Genomic DNA, 25,034 nt, shown 5'->3' on the forward strand with positions numbered 1-25,034 from the left:
AACTTGCTGTGTATCCTACGTACTGTTATGGTTTAAAAAAAAAAAAAAAGAGGTCATGTACACTGCAGCACATATACAACATGATCACTTCTGCAATTCAAGAACCGTGGAATCCTCCATGATTTGTGCATGAAAGGTAGACATACTTCTTTGGTGTTTACACCATGTTTGCACGCCTTGCATTTGGGACATTTCATGAAGCCTGGATTCTCAGTAAGCCAGTTCTTTGTTTCGATCACCTCGGGACTACTCTTCACCAAATCCTCCATCATAGATTTGGCTATCCTGAAGGATATCAGTGGCCTTCTGGACACCAAATTTCCAATCGTAAGATCCCCTTTGTGAGAAGTTGGCCTGATATACAATGTCTCCAATTCTGGGGGCACCTTGTATCAGTCCAAACAATCCCTTATGGTGTCAGGTTGTAAGTCAACCTTATAGACAAGCTATCCTAAGGGTAGCATGGACTGAGCAGCCTTAAAGGCTTAACTCAAGAGGTCGTGTTAAGCAAGCTGTTTTACCAATCACAATCCTGTAATATCAAATGAAAGGACACCACACAAGTTATATATTATAAAAATATATGTATTTATTACTAGAATAATCCCCTGTACTCTTTATGAGTCTAGAAGCACAAGCGTTTAAACAAAAGCACAGTTACACATATAAAAGTTGCACAATTATGGATGAGGCCCAGGGGCCACGAAAACCATATATTAAAAAAGTGGTATAAGTATCACTAATCGAACAGTGGTCAGGCCTAGGGCCTGGGGAATCGCTGGGAGCAGTCGGGACTAGCAATGCTGAAGTCGGGAAAAGCCCGCGGGATTCGGGTGCAGCGCTTAAAGCACACACATGCACCACTGCAAAGTCAATGGTGCGTAAAAGTTACAAAGTTACTGTAATAGGAGACTTCAGTTTAACCTAGAAGGACGAAACTTTAGACATATACACTAGAGGTGTGTACCAGTGCAGGAGCACAGGCGTTCTTGAGTTACCTCACCCACAGGAAGCGGGTGCACGGGTGCAAAGCAGTGTCGGGTTTCGTCACGCAGGTTGATGGTGCCTGAAGATGAAGATGCTGCAGGCGTCGAGGAGAGAAGTGTCCGGTGTGATCCAAGGGTGGATCGAAGATATAGATGATCTGAAAGCAGAGTGGACAGAGACTGGGTCACTCAGCAGTGACCAGGGTGGAACCAGGAAGGAACCAGGCAATGTCAGGCGCAATCAGGTTGATGTCGGGAAGCTTGTCTCCGCTGTCACGTGGACTCTGGGGCACCGAGGATATCCAGGAGTGGATCACGAGCTGTCCCACAAAGGCTCTCACTGTCGGCGGTGTCGGCTTCCGGATTGGAGAAAACAAACCTTGGCAAGCGCAACCCACGCAGGATTCGAAGATCGCTTAATACTCGTACCAGCAAGGTCAGAGTGGGTGCTCCTTTTCAGGGCAGCGAGGGCAAGTCTGGCGCAACCAGACTCACAAGTCAGATTCAAAGGTTCGTCGGTACTGGGGCCGCTATCCAATGGGCAAGCGACCGGACCAACGCGTTGAGCCAAAAGATGCAGAAGGGCCCCACGCAGCACTCGGTGAGTGCAGAGGGGTGAGCTTCGGTGCAAAAGTGGCTCAGGGCTGGGGCTTCTCAAACCCCAATGCACAGCTTCGAGGGTGCCTCGGGAGCTGCACGGTCAGCGCCTCGTGGTCTTTCCAAGATAGCCGGCCCCACGCTTCAGGTCGCCTCCACGGATCTCAGCTCTGCAGGGACTGTGGATCGGGCTGTTAGAAGGCAGGCACGCTGGGTCTTGTCAAACTCTGTTGCTCGAGTTCCGGCGGGAACTGCAACAAAGCAAACGTCGAGGTGCTGGATGGTGCCTGTTTGCACATGGTGGTCACTCCTTGACCACAAGGGAGATTCTTCAGTCTTCTACGTCGAGTAGGATGTCGAAGGGTCCAGAGTTTTGTTTCATAAGTTTCAGTCAGGATAATCTGAGTGCGTTGGTACTGCTCCCGTTCTTATACCTATCTAGGGGGCTGAATTACCTGCTAGGTCCCTCCTATGGGTGGTGTGAGAAGTTGGCCTGGTATATGATGCTCACTAGTTCTAGTGATCACCTTGTACCATGCCAAGCAACCCTTATGATGATTGGTTGTAAGTCAACCTTATAGACCAGCTATCCTAGTGGTAGCATGGACAAAGCAGTCTTAGGCTAAACTCTGAAAGGCATGTGAAGCAAGCTGTTTTACCATATACAACCCCCTTGAATACCAAATGAAAGAACACCACACAGATATATATTGAAAATATATATATATATTTATTAACTACAAATATCCCCCATACTCTTTATGAGCACAGAAGCACAAGCGTTAAAACAAAACACAGTTTAAATACACAAAAGTTGCACAGTATGGATGAGGGCGGGCGGCCACTCAAACCATATATTAAAATAGTGGTATAAGAACCACCTAGCTGAAAGGAAGTAGGCCTAGGGCCTTGGGAATCGCTGGAGCTGTTCGGGACTAACAGTGATGAAGTCGAGAAAGGCCCGCGGGACTCGGGTGCAGTGCGGAAAGTGCACGCATATACCAATGTTAAGTCAATGGTGCGTAAAAGTTACAAAGTTAGTTATTAAGGAACCTTCCGAGTGACCTAGAGGAGTGAAACTTTAGACACAGACACTAGAGGTGTATACCAGTGTAGGAACACCGGCGTTGCTGAGTTACCACACCCACAGGAAGCGGGTGCACAGGTGCGAAGTAGTGTCGGGTTTCGTCACGCAGGTCGATGGTGCTTGGAGCTGAAGATGCTGCAGGCGGCTCGATGTGAAGAGTTCCGGTGGATCCAAGGGTGGATCTGAAGGGGTGAAGACTGAAAACAGAGGGGACAATGTTCAAAGTCACTAGCCAGTGACTACCGTGGAACCAGATCGGAACCAGGCGATGTTGGGTGCAGACAGGCGATGAGGTGTAGCTTCTCTCAGCAGCCACGTGGACACGAAGGGCTCGAGGATGTCCAGGAGTCGATCACGAGCTGTCCCACAAAGGCTCTAGCTGATGGCGGTGTCGGCAACTTGATCGGAGCAGACAGGCCTTGGCTAATGCAAGCCATGCAGGCAGTGAAACAGGCTTATCACTCGGACCGGCAAGGTCAGAGCGGGTGCTCCCTTTTACAGGAGCAAGGGCAAGTCTGGAGCAACCAGACCCGCAGTGTGGATTGTAAGTTTCGTCGCCAAGATGGCCGCTGACCACGTGGCAAGTGGCCGGGATGGCGCGTCGAGCGGCACGATGCAAAAGGGCCCCACGCAGATCGTGGAAATGCTGAGGGGCTGATCTTCAGTGTAAGGGCTGCTTGGTTGTGGGGCTTCTCAATCCCCAAAGCACAGCGTTGAGGGTGCCTCGGGTGCTGCGCAGTCAGCATCTCGGGGGTCTTTCAAGCGGTCCGGTCCCACGTCTCTCAGTGCCTCCACGGGTCCCTTCTTTGCAGGGACTGCGGATCCGGCTGTGAGAAGTCTGGGAGTCTGGGTCTTGTCAGGCTCTGGGCTCGGGCTCCGGCTGGAGGCGGCGGTAAAGCAGACGTCGAGTTGCTGGATGGTGCCTGTGTTCACAGGGTGGCCACTCCTAGGCCACAAGGGAGATGCTCTTCAGTCTTCTGTGCAGCAGAATGTCGAAGTCCAGTCGTCTTCTTAGTTTCAAGTTGATTCAGGATGATCTGAGGTGCTATGGCACTGCTCCCACTCTTATTCCCAATCTGAGGGGTGGATCACCTGCTAGGTCCCTCCTCTGGGTGGGACCAGGAAGGGGGGCGGTTACACCCCCTTTCCTTTGTCCAGCTCCTTGCCAGGCCTGGGTCTGGAAAGTCCAAGGACCGTTTTGGACTGGCTTATGCACAGGGACACCTTGTTTGCCCCGGGCATGTCTGATTCTATTCAGCCCTGTCCTACCCAATACACAAAATCCTGTCTGGGGTGGTGCTCGCACCTCCCAAGGCAGGAAACCCTTTGTCCAAGCCTCCCTCGCTGGAAGGACTCCCAGCAGCAGGAGGTCAGACTTGTGTCTGTGGTGGCAGCATCCATTTTGTGATGCTGAGGCTCTGGTTAACTTTAACCGGGGTTAAGGCTATGTACATGTCGTGTCCCTCTAGAAGGGTGGAATGCTATCCCCGTCGACAGAACTGTCGAGGGGATAGTATTCCAAATTGTATGACACCTTACTCGACATGTTTTGATAAAGCCAAACCAAAGTTAGCATATAACCGCGAGGATTATAATGCACTTAAGAGTATATGGTATGGCAATATCCCGGAACAGCTAAGGGAGTTGTTCCCGACAGCTGCAGACAGGCTCAGCTCATGCTAGAGCACCATCTCACATGAAACCACGCACTCTGCCCCCAGGATTGCAGGGGCCTTCCATAGGAATGGCTTATAGGTTAACATGTGTCCAGTTAAGGTTAGATATAGGGATACTATATCTAAGCAAGAGGTGATTACACCAACTTACCCCCAGCTGAGTGATCAGCCATTTGTGTCAAATATGGAGGCCAGGCCAGGGGTGGCACAATACATGCTGCAGCCCCTGGTAGGCCTTGGCTACACCTATACCCTGGGTACCTATGGTACACTGTTACAGGGGCCTATAAGGTGAACCAGTTCCAATTGTATATGCACCTAAGGTACATGGAGTCCATTTTAAGGAGAGAGCAATTAGCCTGGGGCCCTGAATAGCAGGATCCCAGGCCAACTATGTCAAAAAGCAGCTAAACACCAGGAAAAACGTTTGGGGATAACCATAGTCAGATATCCACCTTCCTACACAACCCCCCCCCCTCCCCAAATGAAAGGAGATAAGGCTATCCTTGACCAGGTAAGCCTATATTGCCTAAGTGGCCATATAAGGCAGTACCAGCTCTGAATTGGTTACCCCCTGTCTCATGGTCCACTAAGCAATCCCTCACCCTAAGGGTATCTGAGGGTCTCCACCATAGGGAATCTCTACCTGTGGTGTGTCTTTGCAAAGTTAAAGGCTGGTGTTGGGATGGAGTACTGAAGTGAGGGGGGGCGTGGCTTGGACGCCGATCGGGATGGCGGCGTGAGCACGCAGCTCCGCGCGGAATCCCGCTAATTCTCCTGATTTCTGCACCCTGGGCAACCCGTGATAGACACTCCTGCCCTACGAAGTGTAGGGGGCCGCTGGGTGTCGGCAGGAAGTTGTTGGGGGACTGCTAGCCCAGAGGAGACCCTGATGAGCGACGGCTGAGGTGTCGCCGAGAGTGAGAAGAAAATGGCGGCGCAACGGACGGGCGGCTCCGGACATCGACACTGAGCGACCTTGGTCCCGACTGGCGGAGGACTCTGCAGCCGAGAGAGCGAAGCAGTAGGGGCTGTGGTGACAATCCTGAAGATCAGGGGACAGGGACCCCGGCTCCGCTCGAATTTTGAGTATATTTGCTGGCCGCTGTCCCTCCCTTTTCCCTTCCTCCTCTTGGCTCGCGAGGGGGCTGGACGGACAGTGCATACCCACTCGGCCCTTGGAGCTGGGGGCATCGGCGGTGGCACTTGATCCTGCTCAATATTGGGAAGCTTGTATCGACCCGCAAGTGCCGGGACCAGACGGGTCTCCTGGCCTGTGACGCAGTACCCTAAGATGGCGGCTAGGGAGGGCTGGTGGCCGTGGAGCGCGGACAGGGGGACATGACGGCGCTGTCCCAAGTGGGCGAGACTCCCCCGCCGGAGTTGGACCAGGAGCAGCGACTGAATAGACGCCTGGATGCTATACTGGACGCAATCGCCTCGACCAAGGAGGCGTTGCAGCAGGACATTGCGCAAGTAGCCACGGGGCTGGGGCTACTGCGAGCGGACCATGCGAAGCTGGCGGATAAGGTCAAGGACCATGATCAGCTGCTATTGGACCTGAAACCGTCGGTAGTGACAGCGGAGCATAAGATCACGGACATCCTGGCCCGGTTGGACTCGCTAGAACGACGTGCGGAGGACGCTGAAGGCCGCAATAGGAGGAATAACGTGCGGGTCGTAGGCCTTCCGGAAAGAATTGAGGGGGAGGATGCGGTGGCCTACATGGAGGACTGGTTTCGGACTGTGGTGGCGCCGGAGGGGCTTACTCCTTTCTTTACCCTGGAAAGAGCCCACAGGGTGCCTGCTCGCCCACCAGGACTTGGCCGCCCCCCCCGACCGATGGTGGTGCGGCTCCTCCATTGTAAGGACCGGGACCTCCTCATTCAGAGGGCTCGGACGTTGGGCCCGTTTGAGGTGGAGAACAGCAGGGTCACAATCTTCCCGGACTACACCCAGGCAGTCCAAAGGAACAGAGCATCGTTCCTGGCGGTGAAGAAGGAGCTGCGAGAGGAGGGCATTCAATACTCCTTGCTCTTCCCGGCCAAGCTGCGGGTCATCCTGGATGAGACCACGCACTTCTTTCAGACTCCGGACGAGGCATGGCAGTGGCTGGAGTCGTACAGAGCGGGGACGGACAGGTCGCACAAAAGTAGGCGAGATCGGCCTAAACCGCCTCAGATCAGACAATCGCAACGCATCCGGTCCCGCAATAGGCGCCAGCGGGAGAAACGGGAGGCCCAAATGGCTGCGGAGAAGAGGGATGCGCTCGCAGCGATGGCGGCCATCACGGGGTCGCAGCAGGAAAGTGAACTGGTGGAGTCGGACTCTGGCGGTGAGGGCAGCAGGACAGGAGAGGACCTTTCGGAAGCGGAAAGCTCGAAGGGGCCGGTGGTGACCCCCCAGACTTCTGATGGGATATTTTACGGTTGAGGCTGTGTTGAGACTTGGACATGATCTGATGGTAGGGCGGTATCCTGTTGGTGACGGGTGGGTTGCCGGGTAGGGTGCTACGTGGGCAGGACGGGATGGCAGCGCGGGGCGTGGGCTCCGCTAGCTGGGGTCGGCAATAACTCACCCCCCTAGGGCCCTTAAGGCCTTCTGTGGTGGAGACCACAGGTTAGGAGAATGTGTGGTTGGTTTGAGGTTTGGATCGGGGCTGACACTGGGTTTGTAGGCTCTGTCCTGGGGAGTGGGGTTCGGGGTGTTTTTCTTTTTAGAGGTTATTTCGGGGGGGGCAACTGCTTCGGTGGGGATGTGAACTGGTGTTGTTTGACCTGGACTGCCTGCTTCTGGTATGGGGACGTTACCTAACTTAAAATGCCTAACGTGGAATGTCCGGGGGTTACGAACCATGGTCAAGCGCCACAAGGTGCACGCATATCTGGTGCGGAGGGGGGTCCAGATTGCTATGCTACAAGAGACCCATCTGACAAAAAAGGAATGTGCTGCGTTGCAAAAAAGATGGCGGGGCCAGGTGTTCGGCACCACTTACTCAGCTTATGCCAGAGGGGTACTGATTTGGGTGAGGGCGGGGATACCGTTTCAGGTGCTGAACCAAGTGGTGGACCCTGATGGCAGGTTTGTGGCGGTGGAGGGGCGGTTGTATGGTAGGGATGTGGTGCTCTGTTGTGTGTATGCGCCAAATGCTGATCAGGCCCGATTTTTCGATGGCCTTTCCGGGTCCTTGGCCTCTTTCCTAGCGGGCCCGGTGGTACTTGGGGGGGATTTCAACTCGATTACGGATGTGGACTTGGATAGGTCTCACCCCCCCCTTGTTGATTCCCCGGTGCGTAAGCTGGCCATGCACAGGAAGGACTGGCAGGACAGGTGGGGGTTGCTGGATGTGTGGCGGGAACAGCACAGGGACACCAGGGACTACTCCTTTTACTCAGCTCTCCATGCACTGCACGTGAGGATAGATTCAGTGCTCTGTGGCGGGTCCCTTGCCCCATTGATCTCACACACGGAATACCTGGCTAGAACCATTTCAGATCATAATCCCCTATTGGTACATATCCAGTGGCAACGGGAGCGCTCGGCAATTCCAACATGGCGGCTCCGGCCAGACACGCTGGAGGACTCAGTGTTTAGTGCGGCTGTCCAACAGGGCATTGATGACTACTTCGGCGAGAACGAGGGTACGGCCACGTGTAGGTCCACTGAATGGGATGTGATGAAAGTGGTGGTGAGAGGGGTATGCCTGGGTCGGTTTTCGAATGCCCGTACGACTGTGTTGAATGCGCTTGCGAAAGCGGAGGAGACCCTGAGGGACTTGGAGCGGCGCAGGCCGGCAAGGCCGGACTTACAGGCCCGGTTGTTGGAAGCGAAAGAGGTGGTCGCCACAGAAACGGAACGACTGAGGTGTTACGACTACAGGCAGTACGCCATCAGAGCACACGCTGAACGAGATAAGGTGGGCACGCTCTTGGCCAGACTCGCTAACCCTGAAATTAGGGGCTGCCCGGTCCTTAGCATCAACAACGCACAGGGGGAGACGGTATATTCTCAGGCAGCGGTGTTGGAGTGCTTTCGTGTGTATTATGAGGAATTGTACCAGAGTCAGTTGGGGGTGGAGGCCCAGGAAATTGCGGAGTGCCTAGAGGCGAGGCAGCTTCCGGTCCTTGACGAGGAGGACGCGAAAGAGTTGGGCGGCCCGATCACGCTTACTGAAATACGGGTGGCCATTAAAAATATGGCTCGGAATAAAACGCCTGGGGTGGACGGGTTACCGATAGAATTCTACCAGCAATTTGCAGACAGCTTGGCGCCCAGACTGCTGGTGGTGTACACGGAGGCTTATGAGTCAGGGGGTTTGCCAGGATCCATGAGGGAGGCTTTGATTGTGCCGCTCCTAAAACCCGGCAGGGACGCAACTGATGTGAGGTCTTATCGCCCGTTGTCTATGCTGACGGTGGACTATAAAATCTTGAGTCGGATTTTGGCCGCCAGGTTGGCTCCACACATGACGGATCTGGTGCACAGGGATCAGGCAGGGTTTATCCCCACGAGGAACACGGCGTTGAATATCCGTCGCCTGGTTGGGATAATGGACGCCGTTCAGGACGAGGATGGGCCCAAGCGGTCTTATCAGTGGACATTGAGAAGGCGTTCGATAGTTTGGAGTGGGTCTTCCTGGATGGAGTGCTGGAGAGGTTCGGCATAGGGGATGGGTTCCGCCGGTGGACGAGGGTTTTGTACTCCTCAGCGACGGCGCGGGTACGTTTGGGCGGTTTGGTGTCCGCGGCATACCCGGTGGGTAGGGGCACGAGACAGGGGTGCTCCCTTTCCCCCCTCCTGTTCGCTCTGGCGATGGAACCCATGGCGGTCCACGCCAGGTCGGGCGACAGATACGCGGGGATAAACAGCGGCGGGCGGCTACATCACATCTCGCTGTATGCGGATGACCTGTTATTGTACTTAGAGGACACGGAGCGGGCCCTAGAAGGGGCGATGGCCCTGCTGTCGGAGTTTGGCCAGTTGTCGGGCCTTAAGGTCAACTGGACGAAGACCTGTGTGTTCCCGCTGAGAGCGGAGTCGCCCCGCCCTGCTCGTGATTTGGGGGTGGTCTGGGAGCCATCTTGCTTCACTTATCTGGGAGTCCGTATCTATCATGTGACCGCGGACCTATTAGAAGGCAATATTGGTCGGTGCGTACGGGCACTGAGGGGCAGCATGTCCTTTTGGTCGACCCTCCCGCTGACGGTATTGGGTAGGATTGCTCTTTTGAAAATGGTGGCGCTCCCCCGACTCCTGTACTACTTCCGGACGCTACCCATTTGGATTCCTCAAAGGATCTTTAGGGACCTGAGGTCGATGGTTATTGGTTTCCTGTGGGGACATGGCTGCCGTAGAGTGGCTCTGAGTATGTTGCTACGCCCCAAGATTGAGGGGGGGATGGCTGTTCCTGATTTTGAACTGTATTACTTGGCGGCGCAACTTCAGGTTCTCACGCAACATGTGGCCCGGGTGTTTAGGGGGCCGGAGTGTGATCGAGAGTTGGGGATACAGCGCCACGTGCTGTCTTACATCATTATGCAGCAGAAGCTGGAGCTGCGGGGCCTCACAATGGAGGAACGGACGCTTAGGCTGTGCTGGCAGAGGAGTCTTAGGAGGGCGAGGGCGACTCGGCCTTATGCACCGGAAATTCCGATTGGCATGCTGACGGCCCTACCACACGGAGGCGATTGGTCTCCTTTGCTGGAATGGGAGGAGGCGGGACTTCAGGTGGTGGGAGACCTGTATGTCGATGGGACATTGGTGCCCTTCGAAGTGCTTCGGGAACAGTTTGGGCTGTCTGATGGGGGGTTTCTATTGCATGCGGCGGTGGTGGCGGCTATACAGAAGCACTGGAAGGGAGGGCTCATAGAACCGGACACAACTATGGCGTGCCAGTATGTGGTGATGGCAGCGGGCACCTTTAAGGCTGTGACCTGCCTCCATAACAGGATGTTGCACGAGGGACTAGAACCACTCCAGGGGCTCAAAGCGAAATGGGAGGAGAGTGTAGGCAGGCCATTCCAGACACGGTGTGGAGCCATATTTTGCGAGTGCATTTCTTTGTGCTACATAGGGCCTATCTGACTCCGGAAAAAATACGGCGATACTTCCAGGTGCAGGACGCACGGTGTCCGAGGTGCTCGCCTCCGGAGGCGGACATGGATCATTTGTTTTGGGGCTGCCCGCATTTGGAAGCCTATTGGGCAGAGGTAGGGGACCTCCTAAACGAAGTGACCGACAGGGAGGTGGATTTCGACATGGCAGCATGTCTGTTGCTCTGGTTCCCGCACACCAAACACACTAAGGTGACGAGCAAATTTATTGACCTGGGTCTGATACTGGCACAAAGAGAGATTTCATGGCATTGGAAGTCCAAGGGCGGGCCGTCAGTGAGGAGGTGGAAGAATGAATTGTTACGGTGGTCTGACTGTGAGAGTGTGCTCCGAATGAAGCAGGCTGTCAAGCTTGGTATTGAGAAAGCCTTGGACGCGGCGCGCGCATGGGAATTGGTGGCGCAAGCCTTGCGTGACTCGTTAGTAGAAGATGAGGACTGAGTGGATGGGACCTATGGACACTGCGAGGCGTACTAACTCAGAATTGTCATTGACACTGTAGCGTGCTCCATACTGCACTTCAGAATAGGGAACACACACCGTTAGCAGTTGCCGGGGAGGGGACCCTGAGGGGCTGTTTAGTGGGAGTTCGGGGTGGGTCGGAAGCCAGGGGGTTGGTTGACCGCGAAGGCGATTCTGAGCTGGGAAGAACCTGAGGAGCGTAGGAGATGAGTGGGAGGTGGCGGAGGGGCATGGGTCAGGCATGGCAGGCCCCACAGAGCGCGGGGAGGGCCTGGAAGCGGTTAGTAGCATTGAACTGCATAGACGGGATGGCTGACGTTGTTATTTGTTGTGGGTGGGGGGGTAAAATGCAGATACGAAAAATGTTCTTTCGACCATTGTCCCTGTGGGACACTCACCGTGATGCCTTCCTGCTACCTAGGATACTACGCCGCCCGGCCTCCGGTTAGCGGGCTGAATGGCTGTGTATGTTGTACGTTTTAATGATTGACCGGGGGGACGTTACGAGTGGACTGGTTGAGCCATTGTATTCTGTGGTTTCTAATTCTGCAATAAAAACAGATTTAAAAAAAAAAAAAGAGTACTGAAGTGAGATTCCTCTGTAGAACTCAACTGCCTCCAATCATTCTCCACCATGTGTGCCTTTCTTTCTTTGACTGAGTTGCACTGTGCTCTCAGGGTCAACCTCTGGCTACCTAAAGCTGGAGGCTGGGTCCCTTTGGTTGGCTTACTGGAGGGACAGTTCATGTTTCGGCCCTTAGGGTCCCAGGTTTGGCTGTGCCCAACAATATCCACCTGGGGGAGGTCCCTAACTACTTTTAAGGGGGATCCCTCAGGAGTTTTTAAAGTTTTCACCTGGCTAGGGCTGCTAGCTTCGGTGCCCCTAATCTGTGGATGGGGGTGCTTTATTTGACAGGGGGCCCTTTGGGGCTCACTGTCCTTCTTGTCCTCTGCAGCCCTGGGCTGACTAAGGCAAGGTAGAGAGGGGCAGGTTACCTGCTCCAGACTGGGTCCCACCTGAGAAGGGTCCACTGTCATCAGAGGTTCTGTCAGGCCAGGCCTAACAACCTCTGGGACAGTTCCTTCATCAGGGGTAAGATCAGTTCCCTGAGGAGGCTGATCCTGTCCTAATGTCTGGTGAGGGGGAGCTTTCTCTTCCTTCTCCATGCTCTCAGTTTGGGTGGAGTGATCCATCATTTCAGGCTTCACAACACACATATCTGTTTGAGTTTGGGCTGTGGCCATCACAGCCCCACCAACCTTTTCAGGAGGAGACTCAGTTTGGGTATGAGCTGTTATCATAACAGTTCTGCTAATCTTTTCAGGAGGGAAGTTAGCTAAAGATGCGGCTGAGGTTTGCTCAGCCCTCCCAACCTTTTCAGGAAGGACATCTTGGATTGGGGCTGTAGCCATTACAGCCCCACTAACCTTTCCATGGAGATTTACCATTCTAGAATGGGTTTGCTGTTCAACCTCAGCCCAGGCTGAGATTTCCAAATCATTACCAAGTGGGCAATCTACAGGCAAGTTTGCTGACACTGCCACTCTCTTTGGGCCAGTGACACCTCCCCAGCTAAGATTGACTACTGCCATGGGATGTTTGGTTTCTATTCCATCAATGTTTGTCACCTGATATGTGGCATCAGGTAAAAGTTGCCTTGAGGGGACTAGACATTCAGCCACCATGGTGATGCTAGCCCCTGTGTCTCTAAAGGCCTCAACATTCAAACCATTGATGAGGGGCTCCTGTCTATACTTGCTCAAAGTGTTTGGGCAAGCAGTGAAATTGGCAAACCCCATGCCAGTTTCATAGACAAGAGTATCTGAGGTAGGGGACCTGGTTAGGCCAGAATCCACCTGTGCTCCAAAAGTAAACCCACCTAAATTATTGGGGGTGCTCCCACCACCTGGGGGACCACTGCTAACAGTGACAGGAGGTGTTGGAGCGTTACTTGGAGGTATATTTTCCTTATTACCATTCTTTGGACAACAGCTGTCTGATTTCCAATGTCCAACCTGTTTACAGGCATGGCAGTAAGGCTTTTTCTCTGTAGAGGAAGTGTTCTGGGGCCCACCCTTTCCATTGGAGTTTTGGAGCCCTGGGGAAGTCTTCTCTTTGGATTTATCCCCACCTTTCTCTTGAGGCTTGGTAGTCTCTTTCGTTTGGTCACCACCCTGGTTCTTAGGCCTGATCCTGGTTCTGACCCATTTGTCTGCCCTCTTACCCAATTCTTGTGGAGAGGTCAGATCAGAGTCAACCAGGTGCTGATGTAGAAGCTGATTTTGACAATTACTTAAGATTTGCTCTCTCATAATTAAATTATACAATCCTGTATGGTCAGTAACCTTACTTCCCAGCAACCAGCCCTCCAGAGCCTTACTGGCACATTAAACAAATTCAGACCAGTCCTGAGTCTGTGTCTTCTGGGTATCTCTGAACATTAACCTGTACTGTTCAGTGGTTAAGCCTAACCCATCAATCAGAGCACTCTTCAGGACCAGGTAGTTTCTAGAATCCCCATCACTAACTGTGAGGAGTCTGTCTCGGCATCTACCTTCAAAGGAGAGCCACAAGATTGCTGCCCACTGCTCCTGAGGGATCTGCTGTACTCTGCAGGCTCTCTCAAGTGCAGTCATCCATTTGTGGATATCATCCCCAGCTTTGTAGGGGGGGCACAATCTTACTCAGGTTTCTGGTATCAAAAGACCTGTCTTTATCCTTAGGGATAGTGCTGCCACCAGATTTGGGTCCGCTAATAGAAGCCAAGTAAGCTCAACCACGTAGGAACATACAGATAAATAACAGAGCCCTGATGATGGTTTGGACATTAATGGTCCGAACTTGAAACACGTCGGCAAACCCAGCAAGAGCTAATCACAACATCTAGTTTGTTCTAGAATAAAACTGATATATGCTTTTTTCGCTCTTGTAATGAATTGACTCTTTCCATGAAAATAATTTTGATTATGAAATGAATTAATATATTACAGATTTGTTATACTGTAATGTGGATCGTTTGTTGGGTGTAATGTTGATGTTTTTTCTTTTTGAATATTTTTGTAAAGCATTTTTGTGTCAAGTATTATTGAATAAGACCGTTAATCATCTTTTGTATTGTGTATTCTCTTTCTGCCATTTTTATAAAAGTTGTTTTGTATAAAGAAAAAGACTAAAAGGTATAAATAAATATACCGGACCAGATTTAATGAGATTGTTTATTTGGTCTTGACACGCAAGCTTATTGAGAAGGGGGCAATTTTTTGTTGCTAGATATATATAGGGCCCAGCCCTCCCTCAACCCCGTCAAGGACCTATCTCCTTTTGTGCGCAGATTTGGCAAAATGGTAGGGACTGGTATGCAGCAGTGCCTTTTGTATGTTTGGTGTAAATCCCTCCAGTAGTTCTTGGGAAAATTGAATTTGAAATTTTTCAAATGCCATTTTCTATGGGACTTTTAGACACGCCTACAGCCCGAACGGCTGAACGGAATTACACCAAACTTGGCAAAATGGTAGGGACAGGTATGCAGTAGTGCCTTTTCTATATTTGGTGAAAATCCCTCCAGTAGTTGTTGAGAAAATGAATTTGAGCAAATTATATATCTATATGCGCTCAACATTCTATTGGGAATAACTTTGGCGCCGATTGAGGAATCTGTGTGTAATTTTCCAGAATTTTGGCCATCTCCGCTCCTTCCCTGAAAGTTTCGGGGGGATTCGTCAAGCGGAGCCGAAAGGGGGGGTCCCAAAACGTTTTTTCCCGATGTTTATTTCCATAGGGACCTTTAGACACGGCTACAGCCCGAACGGCTGAATGGAATTACACCAAACTTGGCAAAATGGTAGGGCCTGGTATGCAGATGTGCCTTTGCTATGTTTGGTGAAAATCCCTCCAGTAGTTCCTGATAAAATTGAATTTGAAATTTTTCAAATGGCATTTTCTATGGGACCTTTAGACACGGCTACAGCCCGAACGGCTGAACGGAATTACACCAAACTTGGCAAAATGGTAGGGACAGGTATGCAGTAGTGCCTTTTCTATATTTGGTGAACACCCCTCCAGTAGTTGTTGAGAAAATTGAATTTGATCAAATTATATATCTATATGAGCACACCGTGCGCGTACCCATACGTGCGTGAGCGAGTTTCTGATTGGCTGGCAGTCGACTGTCAACATTCCAAACTGTCCAAACCAAGAAGTGTTGGCCACCATCTTGTTTTTCAGGAGAACTGAGGCACAAGAGAGCCCAAAACAAGAGTGGAAACACGAAAAGGGGGCAGGGTAGAGACCCCCAACCCTCTAGCCCTTCTCAGGGGGTCCCAAAAGGACCCCCAAGGGCAAAAAATATTTTTTTAGAAACCCAAAAAAATCGCGGGGTACGCGCACTGTACGCGTACTGTGCGCGTACCCTGCGATTTAAAAAAATATGAACTTTTTTTGCACTTGGTGGTCCTTCTGGGACCCCCTGAGAAGGGCTAGGGGGTCAGGGGGTCTCAACCCCACCCCCTTTTCGCGTTTTCCACTCTTGTTTTGTGCTCTCTTGTGTCTCACTTCTCCTGAGAAACAAGATGGCTGCTCAGGTGGTCCCAGAAGGATAATAACATATATAAACGTTATCCGCTAATAGAATTAGCATTTACAATACCTTTGAAATGTATTGAAAAAAAATATAGGTTTTACGCCTGATATAGTTATGAATTAGCATTTAAAAAACCTTGCAAATTCACTGAAAAAACCATAGGTTTCAAGCCTTGTATAGTTAGGAATTAGCATTAAAAAAACCTTGCAAATTCACTTACAAAACCATAGGTTTCAGGACTTATATAGTTAGGAATTAGCATTTTAAAAAACTTGCAAATTCACTTAAAAAACCATAGGTTTCAGGCCTTATATAGTTAGGAATTAGCATTTAAAAAACCATTGAAATTGCTCCTATATAGTTAGTTGTACTAACTATATTTCGCGCACCCGCAATCCACTGCTGATGATGTCACATATTACATAATTCATGACATGGTCAGTGACATCACTGATGACATCTCAAATGACATCACTGATGACATCACTGATGACATCTCATTTGACATCACTGATCACATCCCTGATGATATCATTCATGTGATAATACGATGCACCTCCTCACACTCTAATATAACCTTTTATACACCCAGTGTTAAATACAGACTACCATTCTTGAAACCATTGACACACCAATACCAGTTACTACATATGCACTCACTGATTCCTAGGTCTACACACACATTCACTCATTCACCCATAGAATCACTCATACATACAGTCACTCATCAATACAACACTATCATATGCACTCATACACCTATACAGACACTCACACACTGCCATTCATCCATGGAGTTACTCACACACCTAGTCAGTCTTGCAAAGAATCAATCACACTTCCATTTCCTCAACTATACAGTTTTACACACAACACCTTACTTATTCAAACATATACTAACACATACTTACTCTCTTATACAATCACTGATACAAGTACACAATGATCCATATAGCCACTCGCACATTCACTGGCTCTCATTTATAGTCATTTATATATGCCAACTCTCACATGCACTGTGTTTTACATATGTACCTACTTGCACATGTAGCACTGAGATATCCATTCACTCACCAACACACCCATGCACACAGTCAACCGCCCATATAGCTGTTTCCACATGCACTCTTGAACTCATACACCTAGTGAATCAACTGCTCACACATCTATGCACAAAGTCACACACCTCCCAGCCACCCACACACACACTCAGTCTCCCATTCAAATACTTGGGCAACCAATCAATAACCCATATAGCCACTCATATAGCTACTGATCAACACAAGCAGCAGCTTACACAACAACAGACATACTGATGCACACATTCAGACAGTTTAGTCACTAACCCATGCATTTAGTAAGACACATTTAATCACTCACTCATACAGTCAGTCACGCACCTACTAAATCCTTCATCCAGACACTTATACATCCACTCTTTCTTCAATATGTAAAACATATTTAAACTTTACAGAAACACACAGTCACTGGATGATGTCATCAGTGATGTCATCAGTGATCTCAAATGAGATGTCATCAGTGATGTCATCAGTGATGTCATTTGAGATGTCATCAGTGATGTCACTGACCATGTCATGAATGATGTAATATGTGACATCATCAGCAGTGGATTGCGGGTGCGCGAAATATAGTTAGTACAACTAACTATATAGGAGCAATTTTAATGGTTTTTTAAATGCTAATTCCTAACTATATAAGGCCTGAAACCTATAGTTTTTTAAGTGAAAAAAAAAAAAAAATATATATATATATATATATATATATATATATATATATATATATATATATATATATATATATTCACTGAAATAACCATTGGTTTCATACATGTTATCGTTAGCTGGACATTTCACTCATACAAAACCATTAAAATTCCCCTGTTATAGTTAGTTCAGCTAATTATAACTCGCGCGCCCGCAATGCACTGCTGATGACATCACATCACTCAAGACATGGTCAGTGACATCACTCATGACATCAATGATGACATCATCCAGTGAATGTGTGTCTTTCTGAAAAATATTTTTTATATATGTATATCTAAAGGTCGATGGAAGAATAAATGGGTAAATAAGTGTCTGAATGGATTTTTTTTGTAAAAATGATTGCATAACTGGCTTATTAAGTTTATCTTAGTGAATACATGTATTAGCGAGTAATGTTTAAATATGTAAATATCTGTATCAGTGTCTCACTTTGTCTATAAGTGGCTGCATGGGTTGGTGAGTAGCTACATGAGTGTGTATATGGGTTATTAGTTTGTTTTTTGAGTATCAGTATGAGTGTCTGTATGGTTCGGTGGGGGATATTACTTAGCGTATAGATGAATGAATGAGTGACTCACTGTTTGTATGTGTTTTGAAGACAGCATGTGTGCAGGACTGTATGGGTGGATGAGTGTGTGTATGGGTGTGTTAGTGAGTGAATGACTGTCTAAATAGTTTCTTTATGAGTAACTACATATGTCTTAATCTAGTATATGTGAGTATTGATGTATATAAGGGATTATATGTGAGAGTGAGAGATTGGACGAGTTCCTATATAAATAAGTATGTGCTTCTATAAGTGATTGTTTAAGAGAATAAGTATGTGTACATTTCTGTAAAAGTAAGTGTAGTGGTGTGTGTATAGCTGTATATGCAAATAAATGGATGTTTGATAGTTTATTTGCATGTGCGAGTATGTGTGTGAGTAACTCTATGGATGAGTGTTGGTGTGTAACAGGATGTATAGGTGTGTGAGTACATATGATGAGTGAGTACATGTATGAGTGACTATATAGAACTGTTGGTGAATGAGTGGATGTGTATGTAGATTTTGGAATTACTAAATAGGTTGTTTTAACTGGTATTGGTATCTCCATTGTTTTGAAAATTTTAGTTTCTATTTTTGAATGTGTGTATCAAGGCTTATATTACGCTGAGAGGAGGTCTGCAACTCTTTCACAAGGATGATGTCATCAGTGATGTCATCAGTGATTTCATTTGAGATGTCATCAGTGATGTCATGAGTGATGTCACTGACCATGTCTTGAGTAATGTAATATGTGACGACATTAGCAGTGCATTGCGGGCGCGCAAGTTATAATTAGCTGAACTAACTATAAAGGGGGAATTTCAATGGTTTTGTATGTGAGAAATGTCCAGCTAACTATAACATGAAGGAAACCTATGGTTTTTTCAGTCGACTTCTAAGGTTTTTTAAATGCCAATTCCTAACTATAACGTGGCTGAAACCTATGTTTTTTTCAGTGAATTTCTAAGGTTTTTTAAATGCTAATTCCTAACTTTAATGTGGCTGAAACCTATGGTTTTTTCATTGAATTTCAAAGGTTTTGTAAATGATAATTTTTAAATGTATTAATTGTTATATTTTTTTATACTGATTTACTACATTATTTTAAGTTATTTATTTTTAGATATTTTTTTAAATTACATTACTTATTTTTTATATAAATTGAAAAATAAATGTTTTTAAAAATATTGAAATTGTAATATTTTGTTTTTTTTAATCTTTTTTTAATTTATATATATTTTATATAGCAGGCAATGATATCCTATGGAAGGAATTTCAAGTTACTGTAACTATGATTAGAATTACTTTTCAGGATCAGTAGTGGGCTGAAAGATGCAGCACTGCGGTCTCTCCTGATAACAGGTGAGTAAATCGGAATTCGTAGTTCGCCTGATTTTACAGGAATATTTTGCTCAATAGTGAAGGAAGGGGGCGGGCCTGAGGTGACATGTGTGCAAACACGCCTGTGGCGCATTTTAGGTTGGGGAATTAATTCCTCTTCAATCCTGAGGTCCCCTGTTAGCCAACTAGCCCACCAGGTACCGCCAGTATGCGCCAGGGAGCTGCGTTGCAGACAGGTGTTCAGAGGGCACGCCCCTTTTTTACAACACTCTGCAACGCTGCTCCTTGGTGCTTACTTGAGGTACCTGTTGGACTAGTTGGCCCCTAGGGGACCTCTGGATTGAAGAAGAATTAATTCCCAAACTTAAAATGGGCCACAGGGCATGTTTGCACACATATCACCTCTAGCCCCGCCCCCTACCTTCACCACGGTGCAAACACACCCCGATCCGCGTTCTAAGTTGGGGGTTTAAGCTCCCTTTCATACTGGGGGTCCATGGGGGCCAACTAGCCCACCAGAAACCTCCAGTATGCGCCAGGGGCTGCGTTGCAGAGAGGTGTAAAAAGAGGGGTGGCCTCATTACACCTCTCTGCAACGCAGCCCCCTGGCGCTTTTTTAGAGGGGGAACTAATTCCCCTTGCATACTGGGGGTCCCTAGGGGCCAACTAGCCCACCAGGAACCTCCAGTATGCGCCAGGGGGCTGCATTGCAGAGAGGTGTAAAAAGGGGCGTGGCCTCATTACACCTCTTTGCAAAGGAGGCCCCTGGCCCATACTGGAGGCTCCTGGTGGGCTAGTTGGCCCCCAGGGACCCCAGTATGCAAGTGGAATTAGTTCCACCTCTGCAAACGCGCCAGGGGGCGCGTTTGCAGATAGTGCATGGAGGGGGCGTAGCCTCCTCCCGATCCCGTTAAAAAAATATATATACTTTTAAAAAGGGGTCTGTGTAGCCCCCTTCTTTTTCTTTTTTTTTGGCCCTGGGGACCCCATCCCCCAGGGCCTGCCCCCAATTTTTGTTTTATTTTTTTTTTTAATCGGGAAGGGGGGCGCGTGGCCCCCCTCCAAGAGCCATACTCCGCCCCGGGGACCCCATCCCCCGGGGCATGGGCCTTTTTTAAAATTTATTTATTTAAATTATGAGGGGGGCTGCTTTGCCCCCCTTCTGTGGCCACCTTTGGCCCCGGGGACCCCATCTCCGGGGCAGGCCTTTTTACAAATGTATTTTTTTGGGGGGGGGCCGCGTGGCCCCCCTCCCGGGCCACTTCTGGCCCTGGGGACCCCATCCCCCGGGGCCTGGCCCTCCTCGTTGGGGGCCGTGGATGGTCCCCAAGCCCCCCACGGTCCCTGCCGGTTCCCCGCATCCTGCGGGAGCCGGCATTGCTTTTTTGCATGGGGAGCAGCTAACATGCTGCGCCCCATGCAGAAAAACAATAGTTTTTGGTTTTTGGAAGAGAGAGCAGGTTTCTTGCTCTCTCTTCCAAAAACCAAAGAAGTTTGCTATGGTAGGGCGGGAGCTACGAGGATCCCACCCTACCATAGCAAACTACAGTGTCCCGGGGGTGGGCACCCCGGGACACTGCAGGAGCCGGCCCTGGGGGGGTGATGGTCTCCAGGGCCATGACAAGGCTCCAGGAGGGGGGAGGGTGGCCCCCCCTCCCACCTGTTAAAAGCCTTGGGGTGGTGCTTCCCGGGGCTGGAGAGTCCGTCATGGACCCCCCTATTTTATATATTAGTGCCCCGGGGAGGTGGTGGTCCCCGGGGCTAGCCCCCCCACACAGGCTTTTAAAAATGTTTTAATTCAAAGCCCCGGGGTGGCGATCTCTGGTGCTGCGGGAGGCCGTGAGCCCTCCCGCATACTTAGTAATAAAGCCCTGGGGGTGGCGGTCCCCGGGGCTCGGGGACCTTAGAGGCCTCCCATCATTAATATCAAAGCCCCAGGGGGGTGGCGGTCGCCGGGGCTGTGGGGGGGCTGTGTGCCCCCCGCTATCATAATTACTTTGCACCGGCGGGTGGCGGTCCCTGGGGCAGTGTGGGGGGCTTGAGCCCCCCCACACAGGTTTAAAAAAAATGTAATTCAAATCCCCAGGGGGTGGTGGTCCTTAGGGCTGCGGGGGGGCCGTGAGCCCCCCGCATACTTTGTAATAAAGCCCCGGGGGTGGTGGTCCCCGGGGCTCTGCATCATTAATATCAAAGCCCCGGGGGGTGGTGGAGCCCGAGGCTGTGGGGGGGCTGTGTACCCCCCACTTACTTTGCCCCAGGGGGTGGCAGTCCCGGGGCAGTGTGGGGTGGGGGGGATTGGGCCCCCCACACTTTTTTGCTTTATGCCCCAGGGATTTGGTCCCTCCGGGGGCCAATTTGAAAAAAAGCAGACCAGTTTTTTTTGTTTTTTTTCACAGGGTACCCCACGATTTAAAAAACTAAATAAAACTGAGCAGGCCTAGGGGGTCAGGGTGTTGATACCCTGCCCCCTTTTTGCGTTCTGCACGTTTGTTTTTCTGCTTTTTTGTGCCTCGGTTCTACCGAGGCACAAGATGGCTGCCAACACTTCCTAGTTTGGAGTGTTGACAGCCAATTAGCATTCAGCTCGTGCTCAGGAAGGTACGCGTACTGTACGCGTACCGTACTTCGTCTATAGATATATATATGATTTTACTTTTGATTTTCTCAGGAACTACAGAACGGGTTTACACCATTTAACAAAAAGGGTAATCTGTGAACCAAACTCTACCTTTTTGCCAAATTTGGTGTAATTCCGTTCAGCCGTAAGGGCTGTAGCCCTGGCTAAAGGTCCTATGGGAAAACATGTTTTGGGACACCCCTATTTTTTCAGCCCCCGCTCGACGAATCAACCCCAAACTTTCAGGGAAGGAGCGGAGTGGAGCAGGCCATTTTGGAGAATTTTGCGAAGATTCGTCCACCGACGCCAAAGTTATTCCAAATAGAATGTCGCGGATTTCCTATGGAAACTAGATCCTAACTATAACTACCTACTGGCGACCGCCAGTAATTAATGTATGTATATATATATGTATGTATATATATATTAAATACTGGTGGTTAGGACCAAAGTTTCAACAGGAAAAGAGTTTTTTGTTATGCCAATAACTTTGGTGCCGTTTGACAAATCTCTACGAACCTTTCACAAAACATACCCTTTTTAGGTCTCGGCTAGCGTAGGCTGCGCTTGCGCAGTCTCGCTGGCAAGATTTTATGTTTTCTAGTAGGGAGGTAAACGAGCTAGCTCTTCTCCATTGGCTGGCTTCCTAAACGGCGGCCAGCCATTGGAGAAGAGCTTTGTCTGTAACTTTATGCCCCGTCCGTTTTGGATTGAGTGGCGTGTTTTTTGTTGTCCTTTCTCTCCGTGACGTCTTCAGTCACTCAACAAAAAACACGCCCCCCAGTCTGAAAATTGATGGGGCTTATCCGCAGCTTCTGCCACCATTTTGCTTGTTTGTCGTTTGTTTTTCTGAATTTGGCAAAACTGGAGCCTGAGGTGTCTCGTTAAGGGGCTCTTACTGACGCTTTATTTATTTATTGTACATGGCACGGAAGCCCGCCAGGATATGATTTTCACCCAATGCTTGGAGGAGCAGCGGACCGAGCGCTCCCGCACTTCCTGTCTCCCATGCCGAGGTCTGTGCAGAGGTGAAAAGGCAGAAGATCGAAGACTCCTGCTGCCCGTCTGCCTGATGCTTGTTTACAGTATTAAAAGAAGTGGCGTAGGGAGGTAAGGCTGCTCCCTCAGCAGCCCCCTCAGACACCTCCGTTCCAGTGAGCGCGCACCCTTTATTCCCGCCGCCAGTCCCCTCTCCACACTCTACGGGCGCCACCCCGCTCCTTCAATTATTTAATTTACGTGGGTGCCTACCCCACGTCTTAATGTTTTATTTAAATATTTAATTTGCGCGGGTGCCTCTGTGAGCTGCAAGTCCCCGCCTTCCGCCAGCTCCTCCTCTCCCCTTCCCCGGCCGAGAGCAGAGAAGGCTTCCCCCGCTGCATGCGCCCGCCTTCCGCCGGCTCCTCCTCCCCCCTTCCCCAGCCGAGAGCAGCATGAGGACCAGCAGCGCCAGCCCAGCCACCGCCGCCAGCCCAGCCCGAGCCGCCTGCACGCCGCCCAGGCTCTGAAGAGCAGTCACGCGCTCCCACTATGGTGGTGCTTTTCGAGCGGGAGAGCAGGTGGGCCGCCTCTGGGGCTGAGCAGCCGCCGGATGAACTGGGGCAGCCGCCGGAGAGGAGCCACCGCCGCCGCCGTCCGGCCGCCCCTGGACAAGTACCTGCAGCGGCCGAGCTACTGCGATGCGGCGTTCGCCCTGGAGGAGATCTCCAAGGTGCGTCCTCGGTGCACGTGTGTGTGTGTGTGTGTAGTTGGGTCCAGTAGGCGGGTCCCCACATTGGTACACGTTTGCCTCTATCAAAAATGGTATATAATCTTGCCTCTGTTCTCTGCTTGTGATCGTGTTTTTTCTTGCCTCTGTTCTCTGCTTGTGATCGTGTTTTTTCTTGCCTCTGTTCTCTGCTTTTGTTTGGGGTTTTTTTCTTGCCTCTGTTCTCTGCTTGTGATCGTGTTTTTTCTTGCCTCTGTTCTCTGCTTGTGTTCGTGTTTTTTTGCCTCTGTTCTCTGCTTGTGTTCTCTTGCCTTTGTTCTCTGCGTGTGTTCTCTTGCCTCTGTTCTCTGCATGTGTTCTCTTGCCTCTGTTCTCTTCGTGTTTTTTCTTGCCTCTCGTCTGCGTGTTTTTTCTTGCCTCTGTTCTCTGCTTGTTTTTTCTTGCCTCTATTCTCTGCTTGTGATCGTGTTTTTTCTTGCCTCTGTTCCCTGGGGCTTTACTGGGCAGAGAGCTCTGTGTGTATGTGTGTGTTGGGCTCTGTGTGTGTTGGGCTGTGTGTGTGTGTGTGTGTGTGTGTGTGTGTTGGGCTCTGTGTGTGTGGCTCTGTCTGGGTGTGTGGCTGTGTGTGTGTGTGGCTCTGTGTGTGTGTGTGTGGGTGCAAATGCAATAGGTCTCGCATTTGCGAGAGATTAAGCTATTGGCATTGTAAATGACAATGCCATTTATTTATGTTTTAAAAACAAAAATTATGTCCTGAGCAATGCCAATAGCTCTAACTTTAACAAAGACGAGACCATTGCATTGTAAATGCTTGTTGGTTCAGCTGCTGTGTTGAAAGTTTCCTCCATGTTAACTCCTTCCATGCTCATGACGAGCTGAGCTCGTCATGGCCCGTGGAACGCTCAGGTTCGGGGAGAATTCCCCCGCTGTGCTGAACGTTCCACGGAGCCAATGCACCTGTGATGAGCTGAGCTCGTCATGAGCACAGGAGTACTGTAGCTCATGACGAGCTCAGCACAGCTGGGGAATAACCCCCGCAGCGAAGGGGTTAAGTCTATGGGGATTTTGGTGATTTGGTGTAAATCTGTTCAGTAGTTTTTGAGACATCCAACTTAAAAAATATATAGATCTCTGGGATTCTGTTAGACCTGGCATCATTTGTGTAGGTCTCCCTTCCCCTCTACTCTTACTATCTTGTATGTTGGCTGAATGTAGACGTTTTGGGCGCTGTGCCACTGCTAATCAGTGCCACAGTGCGAATGCTCCCCATATATAAAATGACTGTGTGAATAAGGATTACTTTCTATCCCCCTATCCGGCCTAGGAACCTTGAGTTTGATATGTTTATGCTCAGGCCATTGAGGGCCACCTTTTAATAAGGACCATTTATACATCACATGTTTTGAAATGCCATTCCTGAAAACGCTGTATTTTCTTGCCTAAAGCTTTACTGCCAGCTGTTGCGAGTATGTGTATTGGTCGTCTGGTTTTGGAGCAGCAGGGCCAGCTGGGTTAGACCTGGCTGGAGAGAGAGATCGGTATTTAGGGTAT

Source organism: Lissotriton vulgaris, chromosome 6 (assembly GCF_964263255.1).
Source record: "Lissotriton vulgaris chromosome 6, aLisVul1.2, whole genome shotgun sequence".
Lineage (NCBI taxonomy): Eukaryota > Metazoa > Chordata > Amphibia > Caudata > Salamandridae > Lissotriton > Lissotriton vulgaris.